General features: G+C 39.7%; 5 non-coding genes across 5 annotated transcripts; all 5 read left to right on the top strand.

Annotated features, from left to right (window-relative positions):
- The first annotated feature begins 1519 nt into the window (after positions 1-1519).
- Positions 1520-1592, top strand: TRNAR-UCG (transfer RNA arginine (anticodon UCG)). The gene has a single exon. It is a non-coding gene; the product is annotated as a tRNA-Arg (tRNA).
- Positions 1593-6923: 5331 nt separating this feature from the next.
- On the top strand, positions 6924-6996 carry TRNAR-UCG (transfer RNA arginine (anticodon UCG)). The gene has a single exon. It is a non-coding gene; the product is annotated as a tRNA-Arg (tRNA).
- Positions 6997-14153: 7157 nt separating this feature from the next.
- Positions 14154-14226, top strand: TRNAQ-UUG (transfer RNA glutamine (anticodon UUG)). The gene has a single exon. It is a non-coding gene; the product is annotated as a tRNA-Gln (tRNA).
- Positions 14227-16896: 2670 nt separating this feature from the next.
- Positions 16897-16969, top strand: TRNAQ-UUG (transfer RNA glutamine (anticodon UUG)). The gene has a single exon. It is a non-coding gene; the product is annotated as a tRNA-Gln (tRNA).
- A 1752-nt stretch (positions 16970-18721) lies between these two features.
- On the top strand, positions 18722-18794 carry TRNAL-UAG (transfer RNA leucine (anticodon UAG)). The gene has a single exon. It is a non-coding gene; the product is annotated as a tRNA-Leu (tRNA).
- Positions 18795-19603: the final 809 nt, after the last annotated feature.

Here is a 19603-nt window from a genome sequence, read left to right as displayed (position 1 = left end):
GAACAGAACTGTGGGTAGATTCAGTGCAGGGAGTGTGTGCGTGCAGAAAGCAGAAACTATGCATGGGTAGAAGCTCTATGATTTTCTCCAGGAATAATGCAAATTGTCGCTCAGAAAAAGTATAGTACTAGAGAAGAATCATAAAGGATTGACACAATGGCTGCCTTTGCTGTTGCCCCAGTTGTGTAATCTGTCAAGGACTGGTCTCTTGCAGATTGAGGCACCTAGTTGTAATTGTGTGGTAAAAATCACCCTTACAACCATTTTTGCTATAAACGTGAGATCTTTCTGAGATACTATCTCACAGACTTCTTATGAATGAGGAACTCTGAAATTGTCACATTCCAATTTGTACGTCCTTAAAACTCTGCTGGTTATTCAAATGGGCAGATTGATTTTTTAATTCCTTTCTGTCTCGAGTTGTAGTTTTATTGATACAGAGGCATAATTGTTGAATGATATATATTGGTTTGATTGAAATATGTTCGTAGAGGTGGTGATAGGCTTTCTGTGTCTGTCTGAGAGCAAGGACCGGTTAACGTCTTTTTCCAAGAGCAGTTTGTTGTGAAAGGTATCAGGCAAAGGAGTATGTATTGTGATGTGGTTCTCTGACTGCTCCTGTCCACTTGCCAAAAGTTCCAAGGCCCTATGATAGCACAAAAACAGAAAGATTGAAGTGGTGGGTGCCTGAGGTTTAAAATGGTCAGTTTAATTAAAGACAGAAAAGTGAAATGAATGACTGCAGAAATACTGTATGTGGCCATGAACTGAGATGAAAGGATGATTTTGGAACTCTGTCTTGCAGATTACCCTCAATGCCGCAATGGATAGGGCACTACTCTCACAGACCAGGGTGTGTAAGTTTAAGTCTATCTGAGGTGCACACCCTGAACTAATACATTTTTGCTGAAACCTAATCATATTGTTTACTCTTCCTCGTAGCAGCTTGCCAGGGTGATAGTATATTGCAACAGAACCATTCCACTTCTTCACTGAAAAGAGTCATGCTGGTTACCCAAATGTGCAGCGTGTCATTTTATACAACTTTCTTTATTGAAATTAAACTTGGACTCACTTGAAATATTCTCTTTCAAAATGAATGTTTTGAGCTGCTGTGAATTTTATTTCTAGAGGTGGTGACAGGCTTTCAGGTACGTGCTTGGGTCAAGGCCCTTTCATGTCACTTGTATGAGCTAATTCAGGGAGCAAATTAGCAAGTCAAGAAATGGGAAGTCTGAACTACTGTCAAAGCAGTTTCATTCTCTTTTCAAATAATCCAAAAATACCATTGCAGCATAAAACAGAGTATTCAATAAAAGAAGAAAGGAGGATTAACGCCAAAAAAGCACAGCATAAGATATGAAACTTTGGAAATTATCTAGATATTGTTTGAAAAAACTCCTTTGATGGAAAGAAGATGAAGAACGGTATGGGATCCTGTCCTGCGCACCTGTAATTGATATGTTCCACATCCATTCATACCACCTAACCCTAAACACCCAAACATATTGCAGTCAGTGACCATGTGGCCTAATGGATAAGGCGTCTGACTTCGGATCAGAAGATTGAGGGTTCGAGTCCCTTCATGGTTGAGTCTTTTTCTCACAGCACCCAACTTATCTTTACATACAAACTGGAAACATACTCTTACAATACTCCTTTCACTCTCACTCATTAAGAAAGCCCAATGCAAACAGCACAATCAGTCACGTTATGCCTTCAGCATTGCTACTTTTCTGTCTTTCTGCCATACCAAAGTACCTCTTCATAAATGCCACGGATATGCAATACGTATACAACAATATGACATGGCACAATCATTCTGAACAGAACTGTGGGTAGATTCAGTGCAGGGAGTGTGTGCGTGCAGAAAGCAGAAACTATGCATGGGTAGAAGCTCTATGATTTTCTCCAGGAATAATGCAAATTGTCCCTCAGAAAAAGTATACTACTAGAGAAGAATCATAAAGGATTGACACAATTGCTGCCTTTGCTGTTGCCCCAGTTGTGTAATCTGTCAAGGACTGGTCTCTTGCAGATTGAGGCACCTAGTTGTAATTGTGTGATAAAAATCACCCTTACAACCATTTTTGCTATAAACTTGAGATCTTTCTGAGATTCTATCTCACAGACTTCTTATGAATGAGGAACTCTGAAATTGTCACATTCCAATTTGTACGTCCTTAAAACTCTACTGGTTATTCAAATGGGCAGATTGTTTTTTAAATTCCTTTCTGTCTCGAGTTGTAGTTATATTGATACAGAGGCATAATTGTTGAATGATATATATTGGTTTGATTGAAACATGTTCGTAGAGGTGGTGATAGGCTTTCTGTGTCTGTCTGAGAGCAAGGACCGGTTAACGTCTTTTTCCAAGAGCAGTTTGTTGTGAAAGGTATCAGGCAAAGTAGTATGTATTGTGATGTGGTTCTCTGACTGCTTCTGTCCACTTGCCAAAAGTTCCAAGGCCCTACGATAGCACAAAAACGGTAAGATTGAAGTGGTGGGTGCCGGAGGTTTAAAATGGTCAGTTTAATTAAAGACAGAAAAGTGAAACGAATGACTGCAGAAATACTGTATGTGGCCATGAACTGAGATGAAAGGATGATTTTGGAACTCTGTCTTGCAGATTACACTCAATGCCGCAATGGATAGGGCACTACTCTCACAGACCAGGGTGTGTAAGTTTAAGTCTATCTGAGGTGCACACCCTGAACTAATACATTTTTGCTGAAACCTAATCATATTGTTTACTCTTCCTCGTAGCAGCTTGCCAGGGTGATAGTATATTGCAACAGAACCATTCCACTTCTTCACTGAAAAGAGTCATGCTGGTTACCCAAATGTGCAGCGTGTCATTTTATACAACTTTCTTTATTGAAATTAAACTTGGACTCACTTGAAATATTCTCTTTCAAAATGAATGTTTTGAGCTGCTGTGAATTTTATTTCTAGAGGTGGTGACAGGCTTTCAGGTACGTGCTTAGGTCAAGGCCCTGTTCATGTCACTTGTATAAGGTAATTCAGGGAGCAAATTAGCAAGTCAAGAAATGGGAAGTCTGAACTACTGTCAAAGCAGTTTCATTCTCTTTTCAAATAATCCAAAAATACCATTGCAGCATAAAACAGAGTATTCAATAGAAGAATAAAGGAGGATTAACGGCAAAAAAGCACATCATAAGATATGAAACTTTGGAAATTATCTAGATATTGTTTGAAAAAACTCCTTTGATGGAAAGAAGATGAAGAACGGTATGGGATCCTGTCCTGCGCACCTGTAATTGATATGTTCCACATTCATTCATACCACCTAACCCTAAACACAGTTCGAGTCCCTTCATGGTTAAGTCTTTTTCTCACAGCACCCAACTTATCTTTACATACAAACTGGAAACACACTCTTACAATACTCCTTTCACTCTCACTCATTAAGAAAGCCCAATGCAAACTGCACAATCAGTCACGTTATACCTTCAGCATTGCTACTTTTCAATCTTTCTGCCATACCAAAGTACCTCTTCATAAATGCAATGGATATGCAATACGTATACAACAATATGACATGGCACAATCATTCTGAACAGAACTGTGGGTAGATTCAGTGCAGGGAGTGTGTGCGTGCAGAAAGCAGAAACTATGCATGGGTAGAAGCTCTATGATTTTCTCCAGGAATAATGCAAATTGTCCCTCAGAAAAAGTATAGTACTAGAGAAGAATCATAAAGGATTGACACAATTGCTGCCTTTGCTGTTGCCCCAGTTGTGTAATCTGTCAAGGACTGGTCTCTTGCAGATTGAGTCATCTAGTTGCAATTGTGTGGTAAAAATCACCCTTACAACCATTTTTGCTATAAACTTGAGATCTTTCTGAGATACTATCTCACAGACTTCTTATGAATGAGGAACTCTGAAATTGTCACATTCCAATTTGTACGTCCTTAAAACTCTGCTGGTTATTCAAATGGACAGATTGTTTTTTAAATTCCTTTCTGTATCGAGTTGTAGTTATATTGATACAGAGGCATAATTGTTGAATGATATATATTGGTTTGATTGAAATATGTTCGTAGAGGTGGTGATAGGCTTTCTGTGTCTGTCTAAGAGCAAGGACCGGTTAACATGTTTTTGCAAGAGCAGTTTGTTGTGAAAGGTATCAGGCAAAGGAGTATGTATTGTGATGTGGTTCTCTGACTGCTTATGTCCACTTGCCAAAAGTTCCAAGGCCCTATGATAGCACAAAAACGGTAAGATTGAAGTGGTGGGTGCCGGAGGTTTAAAATGGTCAGTTTAATTAAAGACAGAAAAGTGAAACGAATGACTGCAGAAATACTGTATGTGGCCATGAACTGAGATGAAAGGATGATTTTGGAACTCTGTCTTGCAGATTACCCTCAATGCCGCAATGGATAGGGCACTACTCTCACAGACCAGGGTGTGTAAGTTTAAGTCTATCTGAGGTGCACACCCTGAACTAATACATTTTTGCTGAAACCTAATCATATTGTTTACTCTTCCTCGTAGCAGCTTTCCAGGGTGATAGTATATTGCAACAGAACCATTCCACTTCTTCACTGAAAAGAGTCATGCTGGTTACCCAAATGTGCATCGTGTCATTTTATACAACTTTCTTTATTGAAATTAAACTTGGACTCACTTGAAATATTCTCTTTCAAAATGAATGTTTTGAGCTGCTGTGAATTTTATTTCTAGAGGTGGTGACAGGCTTTCAGGTACATGCTTAGGTCAAGGCCCTGTTCATGTCACTTGTATAAGCTAATTCAGGGAGCAAATTAGCAAGTCAAGAAATGGGAAGTCTGAACTACTGTCAAAGCAGTTTCATTCTCTTTTCAAATAATCCAAAAATACCATTGCAGCATAAAACAGAGTATTCAATAAAAGAAGAAAGGAGGATTAACGCCAAAAAAGCACAGCATAAGATATGAAACTTTGGAAATTATCTAGATATTGTTTGAAAAAACTCCTTTGATGGAAAGAAGATGAAGAACGGTATGGGATCCTGTCCTGCGCACCTGTAATTGATATGTTCCACATCCATTCATACCACCTAACCCTAAACACCCAAACATATTGCAGTCAGTGACCATGTGGCCTAATGGATAAGGCGTCTGACTTCGGATCAGAGCATTGAGGGTTCTACTCCCTTCATGGTTGAGTCTTTTTCTCACAGCACCCAACTTATCTTCACATACAAACTGGAAACACACTCTTACAATACTCCTTTCACTCTCACTCATTAGGAAAGCCCAATGCAAACTGCACAATCTGTCACGTTATGCCTTCAGCATTGCTACTTTTCTGTCTTTCTGCCATACCAAAGTACCTCTTCATAAATGCCACAGATATGCAATCCGTATACAACAATATGACATGGCACAATCATTCTGAACAGAACTGTGGGTAGATTCAGTGCAGGGAGTGTGTGCGTGCAGAAAGCAGAAACTATGCATGGGTAGAAGCTCTATGATTTTCTCCAGGAATAATGCAAATTGTCGCTCAGAAAAAGTATAGTACTAGAGAAGAATCATAAAGGATTGACACAATGGCTGCCTTTGCTGTTGCCCCAGTTGTGTAATCTGTCAAGGACTGGTCTCTTGCAGATTGAGGCACCTAGTTGTAATTGTGTGGTAAAAATCACCCTTACAACCATTTTTGCTATAAACGTGAGATCTTTCTGAGATACTATCTCACAGACTTCTTATGAATGAGGAACTCTGAAATTGTCACATTCCAATTTGTACGTCCTTAAAACTCTGCTGGTTATTCAAATGGGCAGATTGTTTTTTAAATTCCTTTCTGTCTCGAGTTGTAGTTTTATTGATACAGAGGCATAATTGTTGAATGATATATATTGGTTTGATTGAAATATGTTCGTAGAGGTGGTGATAGGCTTTCTGTGTCTGTCTGAGAGCAAGGACCGGTTAACGTCTTTTTCCAAGAGCAGTTTGTTGTGAAAGGTATCAGGCAAAGGAGTATGTATTGTGATGTGGTTCTCTGACTGCTTCTGTCCACTTGCCAAAAGTTCCAAGGCCCTATGATAGCACAAAAACAGAAAGATTGAAGTGGTGGGTGCCGGAGGTTTAAAATGTTCAGTTTAATTAAAGACAGAAAAGTGAAACGAATGACTGCAGAAATACTGTATGTGGCCATGAACTGAGATGAAAGGATGATTTTGGAACTCTGTCTTGCAGATTACCCTCAATGCCGCAATAGATAGGGCACTACTCTCACAGACCAGGGTGTGTAAGTTTAAGTCTATCTGAGGTGCACACCCTGAACTAATACATTTTTGCTGAAGCCTAATCATATTGTTTACTCTTCCTCGTAGCAGCTTGCCAGGGTGATAGTATATTGCAACAGAACCATTCCACTTCTTCACTGAAAAGAGTCATGCTGGTTACCCAAATGTGCAGCGTGTCATTTTATACAACTTTCTTTATTGAAATTAAACTTGGACTCACTTGAAATATTCTCTTTCAAAATGAATGTTTTGAGCTGCTGTGAATTTTATTTCTAGAGGTGGTGACAGGCTTTCAGGTACGTGCTTAGGTCAAGGCCCTGTTCATGTCACTTGTATAAGCTAATTCAGGGAGCAAATTAGCAAGTCAAGAAATGGGAAGTCTGAACTACTGTCAAAGCAGTTTCATTCTCTTTTCAAATAATCCAAAAATACCATTGCAGCATAAAACAGAGTATTCAATAAAAGAAGAAAGGAGGATTAACGCCAAAAAAGCACAGCATAAGATATGAAACTTTGGAAATTATCTAGATATTGTTTGAAAAAACTCCTTTGATGGAAAGAAGATGAAGAACGGTATGGGATCCTGTCCTGCGCACCTGTAATTGATATGTTCCACATCCATTCATACCACCTAACCCTAAACACCCAAACATATTGCAGTCAGTGACCATGTGGCCTAATGGATAAGGCGTCTGACTTCGGATCAGAAGATTGAGGGTTCGAGTCCCTTCATGGTTGAGTCTTTTTCTCACAGCACCCAACTTATCTTTACATACAAACTGGAAACATACTCTTACAATACTCCTTTCACTCTCACTCATTAAGAAAGCCCAATGCAAACAGCACAATCAGTCACGTTATGCCTTCAGCATTGCTACTTTTCTGTCTTTCTACCATACCAAAGTACCTCTTCATAAATGCCACGGATATGCAATACGTATACAACAATATGACATGGCACAATCATTCTGAACAGAACTGTGGGTAGATTCAGTGCAGGGAGTGTGTGCGTGCAGAAAGCAGAAACTATGCATGGGTAGAAGCTCTATGATTTTCTCCAGGAATAATGCAAATTGTCCCTCAGAAAAAGTATACTACTAGAGAAGAATCATAAAGGATTGACACAATTGCTGCCTTTGCTGTTGCCCCAGTTGTGTAATCTGTCAAGGACTGGTCTCTTGCAGATTGAGGCACCTAGTTGTAATTGTGTGATAAAAATCACCCTTACAACCATTTTTGCTATAAACTTGAGATCTTTCTGAGATTCTATATCTCAGACTTCTTATGAATGAGGAACTCTGAAATTGTCACATTCCAATTTGTACGTCCTTAAAACTCTGCTGGTTATTCAAATGGGCAGATTGTTTTTTAAATTCCTTTCTGTCTCGAGTTGTAGTTATATTGATACAGAGGCATAATTGTTGAATGATATATATTGGTTTGATTGAAATATGTTCGTAGAGGTGGTGATAGGCTTTCTGTGTCTGTCTGAGAGCAAGGACCGGTTAACGTCTTTTTCCAAGAGCAGTTTGTTGTGAAAGGTATCAGGCAAAGGAGTATGTATTGTGATGTGGTTCTCTGACTGCTTCTGTCCACTTGCCAAAAGTTCCAAGGCCCTATGATAGCACAAAAACGGTAAGATTGAAGTGGTGGGTGCCGGAGGTTTAAAATGGTCAGTTTAATTAAAGACAGAAAAGTGAAACGAATGACTGCAGAAATACTGTATGTGGCCATGAACTGAGATGAAAGGATGATTTTGGAACTCTGTCTTGCAGATTACCCTCAATGCCGCAATGGATAGGGCACTACTCTCACAGACCAGGGTGTGTAAGTTTAAGTCTATCTGAGGTGCACACCCTGAACTAATACATTTTTGCTGAAACCTAATCATATTGTTTACTCTTCCTCGTAGCAGCTTGCCAGGGTGATGGTATATTGCAACAGAACCATTCCACTTCTTCACTGAAAAGAGTCATGCTGGTTACCCAAATGTGCAGCGTGTCATTTTATACAACTTTCTTTATTGAAATTAAACTTGGACTCACTTGAAATATTCTCTTTCAAAATGAATGTTTTGAGCTGCTGTGAATTTTATTTCTAGAGGTGGTGACAGGCTTTCAGGTACGTGCTTAGGTCAAGGCCCTGTTCATGTCACTTGTATAAGCTAATTCAGGGAGCAAATTAGCAAGTCAAGAAATGGGAAGTCTGAACTACTGTCAAAGCAGTTTCATTCTCTTTTCAAATAATCCAAAAATACCATTGCAGCATAAAACAGAGTATTCAATAGAAGAATAAAGGAGGATTAACGGCAAAAAAGCACATCATAAGATATGAAACTTTGGAAATTATCTAGATATTGTTTGAAAAAACTCCTTTGATGGAAAGAAGATGAAGAACGGTATGGGATCCTGTCCTGCGCACCTGTAATTGATATGTTCCACATTCATTCATACCACCTAACCCTAAACACAGTTCAAGTCCCTTTATGGTTAAGTCTTTTTCTCACAGCACCCAACTTATCTTTACATACAAACTGGAAACACACTCTTACAATACTCCTTTCACTCTCACTCATTAAGAAAGCCCAATGCAAACTGCACAATCAGTCACGTTATACCTTCAGCATTGCTACTTTTCAATCTTTCTGCCATACCAAAGTACCTCTTCATAAATGCAATGGATATGCAATACGTATACAACAATATGACATGGCACAATCATTCTGAACAGAACTGTGGGTAGATTCAGTGCAGGGAGTGTGTGCGTGCAGAAAGCAGAAACTATGCATGGGTAGAAGCTCTATGATTTTCTCCAGGAATAATGCAAATTGTCCCTCAGAAAAAGTATAGTACTAGAGAAGAATCATAAAGGATTGACACAATTGCTGCCTTTGCTGTTGCCCCAGTTGTGTAATCTGTCAAGGACTGGTCTCTTGCAGATTGAGTCATCTAGTTGCAATTGTGTGGTAAAAATCACCCTTACAACCATTTTTGCTATAAACTTGAGATCTTTCTGAGATACTATCTCACAGACTTCTTATGAATGAGGAACTCTGAAATTGTCACATTCCAATTTGTACGTCCTTAAAACTCTGCTGGTTATTCAAATGGACAGATTGTTTTTTAAATTCCTTTCTGTATCGAGTTGTAGTTATATTGATACAGAGGCATAATTGTTGAATGATATATATTGGATTGATTGAAATATGTTCGTAGAGGTGGTGATAGGCTTTCTGTGTCTGTCTGAGAGCAAGGACCGGTTAACATGTTTTTCCAAGAGCAGTTTGTTGTGAAAGGTATCAGGCAAAGGAGTATGTATTGTGATGTGGTTCTCTGACTGCTTCTGTCCACTTGCCAAAAGTTCCAAGGCCCTCTGATAGCACAAAACGGTAAGATTGAAGTGGTGGGTGCCGGAGGTTTAAAATGGTCAGTTTAATTAAAGACAGAAAAGTGAAACGAATGACTGCAGAAATACTGTATGTGGCCATGAACTGAGATGAAAGGATGATTTTGGAACTCTGTCTTGCAGATTACCCTCAATGCCGCAATGGATAGGGCACTACTCTCACAGACCAGGGTGTGTAAGTTTAAGTCTATCTGAGGTGCACACCCTGAACTAATACATTTTTGCTGAAACCTAATCATATTGTTTACTATTCCTCGTAGCAGCTTTCCAGGGTGATAGTATATTGCAACAGAACCATTCCACTTCTTGACTGAAAAGAGTCATGCTGGTTACCCAAATGTGCATCGTGTCATTTTATACAACTTTCTTTATTGAAATTAAACTTGGACTCACTTGAAATATTCTCTTTCAAAATGAATGTTTTGAGCTGCTGTGAATTTTATTTCTAGAGGTGGTGACAGGCTTTCAGGTACATGCTTAGGTCAAGGCCCTGTTCATGTCACTTGTATAAGCTAATTCAGGGAGCAAATTAGCAAGTCAAGAAATGGGAAGTCTGAACTACTGTCAAAGTAGTTTCATTCTCTTTTCAAATAATCCAAAAATACCATTGCAGCATAAAACAGAGTATTCAATAAAAGAAGAAAGGAGGATTAACGCCAAAAAAGCACAGCATAAGATATGAAACTTTGGAAATTATCTAGATATTGTTTGAAAAAACTCCTTTGATGGAAAGAAGATGAAGAACGGTATGGGATCCTGTACTGCGCACCTGTAATTGATATGTTCCACATCCATTCATACCACCTAACCCTAAACACCCAAACATATTGCAGTCAGTGACCATGTGGCCTAATGGATAAGGTGTCTGACTTCGGATCACAAGATTGAGGGTTTGAGTCCCTTCATGGTTGAGTCTCTTTCTCACAGCACCCAACTTATCTTTACATACAAACTGGAAACACACTCTTACAATACTCCTTTCACTCTCACTCATTAAGAAAGCCCAATGCAAACTGCACAATCAGTCACGTTATGCCTTCAGCATTGCTACTTTTCTGTCTTTCTGCCATACCAAAGTACCTCTTCATAAATGCCACGGATATGCAATACGTATACAACAATATGACATGGCACAATCATTCTGAACAGAACTGTGGGTAGATTCAGTGCAGGGAGTGTGTGCGTGCAGAAAGCAGAAACTATGCATGCGTAGTAACTCTATGATTTTCTCCAGCAATAATGCAAATTGTCCCTCAGAAAAAGGATAGTACTAGAGAAGAATCATAAAGGATTGACACAATTGATGCCTTTGCTGTTGCCCCAGTTGTGTAATCTGTCAAGGACTGGTCTCTTGCAGATTGAGGCACCTAGTTGCAATTGTGTGGTAAAAATCACCCTTACAACCATTTTTGCTATAAACTTGAGATCTTTCTGAGATACTATCTCACAGACTTCTTATGAATGAGGAACTCTGAAATTGTCCCATTCCAATTTGTACGTCCTTAAAACTATGCTGGTTATTCAAATGGGCAGATTGTTTTTTAAATTCCTTTCTGTCTCTAGTTGTAGTTATATTGATACAGAGGCATAATTGTTGAATGATAGATATTGGTTTGATTGAAATATGTTCGTAGAGGTGGTGATAGGCTTTCTGTGTCTGTCTGAGAGCAAGGACCGGTTAACGTCTTTTTCCAAGAGCAGTTTGTTGTGAAAGGTATCAGGCAAAGGAGTATGTATTGTGATGTGGTTCTCTGACTGCTTCTGTCCACTTGCCAAAAGTTCCAAGGCCCTATGATAGCACAAAAACCGTAAGATTGAAGTGGTGGGTGCCGGAGGTTTAAAATGGTCAGTTTAATTAAAGACAGAAAAGTGAAACGAATGACTGCAGAAATACTGTATGTGGCCATGAACTGAGATGAAAGGATGATTTTGGAACTCTGTCTTGCAGATTTCCCTCAATGCCGCAATGGATAGGGCACTACTCTCATAGACCAGGGTGTGTAAGTTTAAGTCTATCTGAGGTGCACACCCTGAACTAATACATTTTTGCTGAAACCTAATCATATTGTTTACTCTTCCTCGTAGCAGCTTGCCAGGGTGATAGTATATTGCAACAGAACCTTTCAACTTCTTCACTGAAAAGAGTCACGCTGGTTACCCAAATTTGCACTGTGTCATTTTATACAGCTTTATTTATTGAAATTAAACTTGGACTCACTTGAAATATTCTCTTTCAAAATGAATGCTTTGAGCTGCTGTGAATTTTATTTCTAAAGGTGGTGACAGGCTTTCAGGTACGTGCTTATGTCAAGGCCCTGTTCGTGTCACTTGTATAAGCTAATTCAGGGAGCAAATTAGCAAGTCAAGAAATGGGAAGTCTGAACTAATGTCAAAGCAGTTTCATTCTCTTTTCAAATAATCCAAAAATACCATTGCAGCATAAAACAGAGTATTCAATAAAAGAAGAAAGGAGGATTAACGGCAAAAAAGGACATCATAAAATATGAAACTTTGGAAATTATCTAGATATTGTTTGAAAAAACTCCTTTGATGGAAAGAAGATGAAGAACGGTATGGGATTCTGTCCTGCACACCTGTAATTGATATGTTCCACATCCAATCATACCAGCTAACCCTAAACAGCCAAACATATTGCACTCAGTGACCATGTGGGCTAATGGATAAGGCATCTTACTTCGGATCAGAAGATTGAGGGTTCGAGTCCCTTCGTGGTTGAGTCTTTTTCTCACAGCACCCAACTTATCTTTACATACAAACTGGAGGCACACTCTTACAATACTCCTTTCACTCTCACTCATTAAGAAAGCCCAATGCAAACTGCACAATCAGTCACGTTATGCCTTCAGCATTGCTACTTTTCTGTCTTTCTGCCATACCAAAGTACCTCTTCATAAATGCCACGGATATGCAATACGTATGCAACAATATGACACGGCACAATCATTCTTAACAGCACTGTGGGTAGATGCAGTGCAGGGAGTGTGCGTGCAGAAATCAGAAACTATGCATGGGTAGAAGCTCTATGATTTTCTCCAGGAATAATGGAAATTGTCCCTCAGAAAAAGTATAGTACTAGAGAAGAATCATAAAAGATTGACACAATTGCTGCCTTTGCTGTTGCCCCAGTTGTGTAATCTGTCAAGGACTGGTCTCTTGCAGATTGAGGCACCTACTGTAGTTGCAATTGTGTGGTAAAAATCACCCTTACAACCATTTTTGCTATAAACTTGAGATCTTTCTGAGATACTATCTCACAGACTTCTTATGAATGAGGAACTCTGAAATTGTCACATTCCAATTTGTACGTCCTTAAAACTCTGCTGGTTATTCAAATGGGCAGATTGTTCTTTAAATTCCTTTCTGTCTCGAGTTGTAGTTATATTGATACAGAGGCATAATTGTTGAATGATATATATTGGTTTGATTGAAATATGTTCGTAGAGGTGGTGATAGGCTTTCTGTGTCTGTCTGAGAGCAAGGACCGGTTAACGTCTTTTTCCAAGAGCAGTTTGTTGTGAAAGGTATCAGGCAAAGGAGTATGTATTGTGATGTGGTTCTCTGACTGCTTCTGTCCACTTGCCAAAAGTTCCAAGGCCCTATGATAGCACAAAAACTGTAAGATTGAAGTGGTGGGTGCCGGAGGTTTAAAATGGTCAGTTAATTAAAGACCGAAAAGTGAAATGAATGACTGCAGAAATACTGTATGTGGCCATGAACTGAGATGAAAGGATGATTTTGGAACTCTGTCTTGCAGATTACCCTCAATGCCGCAATGGATAGGGCACTACTCTCACAGACCAGGGTGTGTAAGTTTAAGTCTATCTGAGGTGCACACCCTGAACTAATACATTTTTGCTGAAACCTAATCATATTGTTTACTCTTCCTCGCTGCAGCTTGCCAGGGTGATAGTATATTGCAACAGAACCATTCCACTTCTTCACTGAAAAGAGTCATGCTGGTTACCCAAATGTGCAGCGTGTCATTTTATACAGCTTTCTTTATTGAAATTAAACTTGGACTCACTTGAAATATTCTCTTTCAAAATGAATGTTTTGAGCTGCTGTGAATTTTATTTCTAGAGGTGGTGACAGGCTTTCAGGTACGTGCTTAGGTCAAGGCCCTGTTCATGTCACTTGTATAAGCTAATTCAGGGAGCAAATTAGCAAGTCAAGAAATGGGAAGTCTGAACTACTGTCAAAGCAGTTTCATTCTCTTTTCAAATAATCCAAAAATACCATTGCAGCATAAAACAGAGTATTCAATAAAAGAAGAAAGGAGGATGAACGGCAAAAAAGCACATCATAAGATACGAAACTTTGGAAATTATCTAGATATTGTTTGAAAAAACTCCTTTGATGGAAAGAAGATGAAGAACGGTATGGGATCCTGTCCTGCGCACCTGTAATTGATATGTTCCACATCCATTCATACCACCTAACCCTAAACACCCAAACGTATTGCAGTCAATGACCATGTGGCATAATGGATAAGGCGTCTGACTTTGGATCAGAAGAATGAGGGTTCGAGTCCCTTCATGGTTGAGTCTTTTTCTCACAGCACCCAACTTATCTTTACATACAAACTGGAAACACACTCTTACAATACTCCTTTCACTCTCACTCATTAAGAAAGCCCAATGCAAACTGCACAATCAGTCACGTTATGCCTTCAGCATTGCTACTTTTCTGTCTTTCTGCCATACCAATGTACCTCTTCATAAATGCCACGGATATGCAGGGCCATATTTATACTTTTTGACGCAAAACTGCGCCAACGCAGTTTTGCGCCAAAAAAATTAGCGCCGGCTAACGCCATTCTGAAGCGCCATGCGGGCGCCGTATTTATTGAATGACGTTAGCCGGCGTTAGCCGCCGGCGCTGTCTGGTGTGCGTTAAAAAAAACTACGTACACCAGGCAGCGCCGGCGTAGGGGGAAAATGGCATATGGGCGTTCACAAATGGTGCAAGTCAGTCTGAGGCCAAAAAATCGCCTCAACCCGATTTGCGCCATTTTTTTACGACACCCAACCCCCATTGAAATGACTCCTGTCTTAGCAAAGACAGGAGTCATGCCCCCTTGCCCAATGGCCATGCCCAGGGGACTTCTGTCCCCTGGGCATGGTCATTGGGCATAGTGGCATGTAGGGGGGCACAAATCAGGCCCCCATATGCCACAATTTTTTTTTTTTTAAATACTTACCTCAACTTACCTTAATGTCCCTGGGGTGGGTCCCTCCATCCTTGGGTGTCCTCCTGGGGTGGGCAAAGGTGGCAGGGGGTGTCCCTGGGTGCAGGGGAGGGCACCTCTGGGCTCATTCTGAGGCCACAGGTCCCTTAACGCCTGCCCTGACCCAGGCGCTAAAATCCGGCGCTAATGCAGGTTTTTTAGACCCGCCCACTCCCGGGCGTCATTTTTGCCCGGGAGTATAAATACGACGCATATGCATCGGAGTCATTTTTTAAGACGGGAACGCCTACCTTGCATATCATTAACGCAAGGAAGGTGTTCACGCAAAAAAATTACGCTAACTCCATGAACTTTGGTGCTAGACGCATCTAACGCCAAAGTATAAATATGGAGTTAGTTTTGCGTCGAATTTGCGTTGAAAAAAACGACGCTAATTCGGCGCAAATGGAGTATAAATATGCCCCGCAATACGTATACAACAATATGACATGGCACAATCATTCTGAACAGAACTGTGGGTAGATTCAGTGCAGGGAGTGTGTGCGTGCAGAAAGCAGAAACTATGCATGGGTAGAAGCTCTATGATTTTCTCCAGGAAAAATGCAACTTGTCCCTCAGAAAAAGTATAGTACTAGAGAATAATCATAAAGGATTGACACAATTGCTGCCTTTGCTGTTGCCCCAGTTGTGTAATCTGTCAAGGACTGGTCTCTTGCAGATTGAGGCACCTAGTTGCAATTGTGTGGTAAAAATCACCCTTACAACCATTTTTGCTATAAACTTGAGATCTTTCTGAGATACAATCTCACAGACTTCTTATGAATGAGGAACTCTGAAATTGTCACATTCCAATTTGTACGTCCTTAAAACTATGCTGGTTATTCAAATGGGCAGATTGTTTTTTAAATTCCTTTCTGTCTCGAGTTGTAGTTATATTGATACAGAGGCATAATTGTTGAATGATATATATTGGTTTGATTGAAATATGTTCGTAGAGGTGGTGATAGGCTTTCTGTGTCTGTCTGAGAGCAAGGACCGGTTAACGTCTTTTTCCAAGAGCAGTTTGTTGTGAAAGGTATCAGGCAAAGGAGTATGTATTGTGATGTGGTTCTCTGACTGCTTCTGTCCACTTGCCAAAAGTTCCAAGGCCCTATGATAGCACAAAAACGGTAAGATTGAAGTGGTGGGTGCCGGAGGTTTAAAATGGTCAGTTTAATTAAAGACAGAAAAGTGAAACGAATGACTGCAGAAACACTGTATGTGACCATGAACTGAGATGAAAGGATGATTTTGGAACTCTGTCTTGCAGATTACCCTCAATGCCGCAATGGATAGGGCACTACTCTCACAGACCAGGGGGTGTAAGTTTAAGTCTATCTGAGGTGCACACCCTGAACTAATACATTTTTGCTGAAACGTAATCATATTGCTTACTCTTCCTCGTAGCAGCTTGCCAGGATGATAGTATATTGCAACAGAACCATTCCACTTCTTCACTGAAAATAGTCATGCTGGTTACCCAAATGTGCAGCGTGTCATTTTATACAGCTTTCTTTATTGAAATTAAACTTGGACTCACTTGAAATATTCTCTTTCAAAATGAATGTTTTGAGCTGCTGTGAATTTTATTTCTAGAGGTGGTGACAGGCTTTCAGGTACGTGCTTAGGTCAAGGCCCTGTTCATGTCACTTGTATAAACTAATTCAGGGAGCAAATTAGCAAGTCAAGAAATGGCAAGTCTGAATTACTGTCAAAGCAGTTTCATTCTCTTTTCAAATAATCCAAAAATACCATTGCAGCATAAAACAGAGTATTCAATAAAAGAAGAAAGGAGGATTAACGGCAAAAAAGCACATCATAAGATATGAAACTTTGGAAATTATCTAGATATTGTTTGAAAAAACTCCTTTGATGGAAAGAAGATGAAGAACGGTATGGGATCCTGGCCTGCGCACCTGTAATTGATATGTTCCACATCCATTCATACCACCTAACCCTAAACACCCAAACATATTTCAGTCAGTGACCATGTGGCCTAATGGATAAGGCGTCTGACTTTGGATCAGAAGATTGAGGGTTCGAGTCCCTTCATGGTTGAATCTTTTTCTCACAGCACCCAACTTATCTTTACATACAAACTGGAAACACACTCTTACAATACTCCTTTCACTCTCCCTCATTAAGAAAGCCCAATGCAAACTGCACAATCAGTCACGTTATGCCTTCAGCATTGCTACTTTTCTGTCTTTCTGCCATACCAAAGTACCTCTTCATAAATGCCACAGATATGCAATACGTATACAACAATATGACATGGCACAATCATTCTGAACAGAACTGTGGGTAGATTCAGTGCAGGGAGTGTGTGCGTGGAGAAAGCAGAAACTATGCATGGTTAGAAGCTCTAGGATTTTTTCCAGGAAAAATGCACATTTTCCCTCAGAAAAAGTATAGTACTAGAGAAGAATCATAAAGGATTGACACAATTGCTGCCTTTGCTGTTGCCCCAGTTGTGTAATCTGTCAAGGACTGTTCTCTTGCAGATTGAGGCACCTAGTTGCAATTGTGTGGTAAAAATCAACTTTACAACCATTTTTGCTATAAACTTGAGATCTTTCTGAGATACAATCTCACAGACTTCTTATGAATGAGGAACTCTGAAATTGTCACATTCCAATTTGTAAGTCCTTAAAACTATGCTGGTTATTCAAATGGGCAGATTGTTTTTTAAATTCCTTTCTGTCTCGAGTTGTAGTTATATTGATACAGAGGCATAATTGTTGAATGATATATATTGGTTTGATTGAAATATGTTCGTAGAGGTGGTGATAGGCTTTCTGTGTCTGTCTGAGAGCAAGGACCGGTTAACGTCTTTTTCCAAGAGCAGTTTGTTGTGAAAGGTATCAGGCAAAGGAGTATGTATTGTGATGTGGTTCTCTGACTGCTTCTGTCCACTTGCCAAAAGTTCCAAGGCCCTATGATAGCACAAAAACGGTAAGATTGAAGTGGTGGGTGCCGGAGGTTTAAAATGGTCAGTTTAATTAAAGACAGAAAAGTGAAACGAATGACTGCAGAAACACTGTATGTGACCATGAACTGAGATGAAAGGATGATTTTGGAACTCTGTCTTGCAGATTACCCTCAATGCCGCAATGGATAGGGCACTACTCTCACAGACCAGGGGGTGTAAGTTTAAGTCTATCTGAGGTGCACACCCTGAACTAATACATTTTTGCTGAAACCTAATCATATTGCTTACTCTTCCTCGTAGGAGCTTGCCAGGATGATAGTATATTGCAACAGAACCATTCCACTTCTTCACTGAAAATAGTCATGCTGGTTACCCAAATGTGCAGCGTGTCATTTTATACAGCTTTCTTTATTGAAATTAAACTTGGACTCACTTGAAATATTCTCTTTCAAAATGAATGTTTTGAGCTGCTGTGAATTTTATTTCTAGAGGTGGTGACAGGCTTTCAGGTACGTGCTTAGGTCAAGGCCCTGTTCATGTCACTTGTATAAACTAATTCAGGGAGCAAATTAGCAAGTCAAGAAATGGCAAGTCTGAATTACTGTCAAAGCAGTTTCATTCTCTTTTCAAATAATCCAAAAATACCATTGCAGCATAAAACAGAGTATTCAATAAAAGAAGAAAGGAGGATTAACGGCAAAAAAGCACATCATAAGATATGAAACTTTGGAAATTATCTAGATATTGTTTGAAAAAACTCCTTTGATGGAAAGAAGATGAAGAACGGTATGGGATCCTGGCCTGCGCACCTGTAATTGATATGTTCCACATCCATTCATACCACCTAACCCTAAACATCCAAACATATTTCAGTCAGTGACCATGTGGCCTAATGGATAAGGCGTCTGACTTAGGATCAGAAGATTGAGGGTTCGAGTCCCTTCATGGTTGAGTCTTTTCCTCACAGCACCCAACTTATCTTTACATACAAACTGGAAACACACTCTTACAATACTCCTTTCACTCTCCCTCATTAAGAAAGCCCAATGCAAACTGCACAATCAGTCACGTTATGCCTTCAGCATTGCTACTTTTCTGTCTTTCTGCCATACCAAAGTACCTCTTCATAAATGCCACAGATATGCAATACGTATACAACAATATGACATGGCACAATCATTCTGAACAGAACTGTGGGTAGATTCAGTGCAGGGAGTGTGTGCGTGGAGAAAGCAGAAACTATGCATGGTTAGAAGCTCTAGGATTTTTTCCAGGAAAAATGCACATTTTCCCTCAGAAAAAGTATAGTACTAGAGAAGAATCATAAAGGATTGACACAATTGCTGCCTTTGCTGTTGCCCCAGTTGTGTAATCTGTCAAGGACTGTTCTCTTGCAGATTGAGGCACCTAGTTGCAATTGTGTGGTAAAAATCAACTTTACAACCATTTTTGCTATAAACTTGAGATCTTTCTGAGATACAATCTCACAGACTTCTTATGAATGAGGAACTCTGAAATTGTCACATTCCAATTTGTAAGTCCTTAAAACTATGCTGGTTATTCAAATGGGCAGATTGTTTTTTAAATTCCTTTCTGTCTCGAGTTGTAGTTATATTGATACAGAGGCATAATTGTTGAATGATATATATTGGTTTGATTGAAATATGTTCGTAGAGGTGGTGATAGGCTTTCTGTGTCTGTCTGAGAGCAAGGACCGGTTAACGTCTTTTTCCAAGAGCAGTTTGTTGTGAAAGGTATCA

This window comes from Pleurodeles waltl, chromosome 4_1, assembly GCF_031143425.1.
Source record: "Pleurodeles waltl isolate 20211129_DDA chromosome 4_1, aPleWal1.hap1.20221129, whole genome shotgun sequence".
Lineage (NCBI taxonomy): Eukaryota > Metazoa > Chordata > Amphibia > Caudata > Salamandridae > Pleurodeles > Pleurodeles waltl.
The sequence above is the reverse complement of the archived record's forward strand: the minus strand, read 5'-3'. Positions and strand labels throughout refer to the sequence as shown.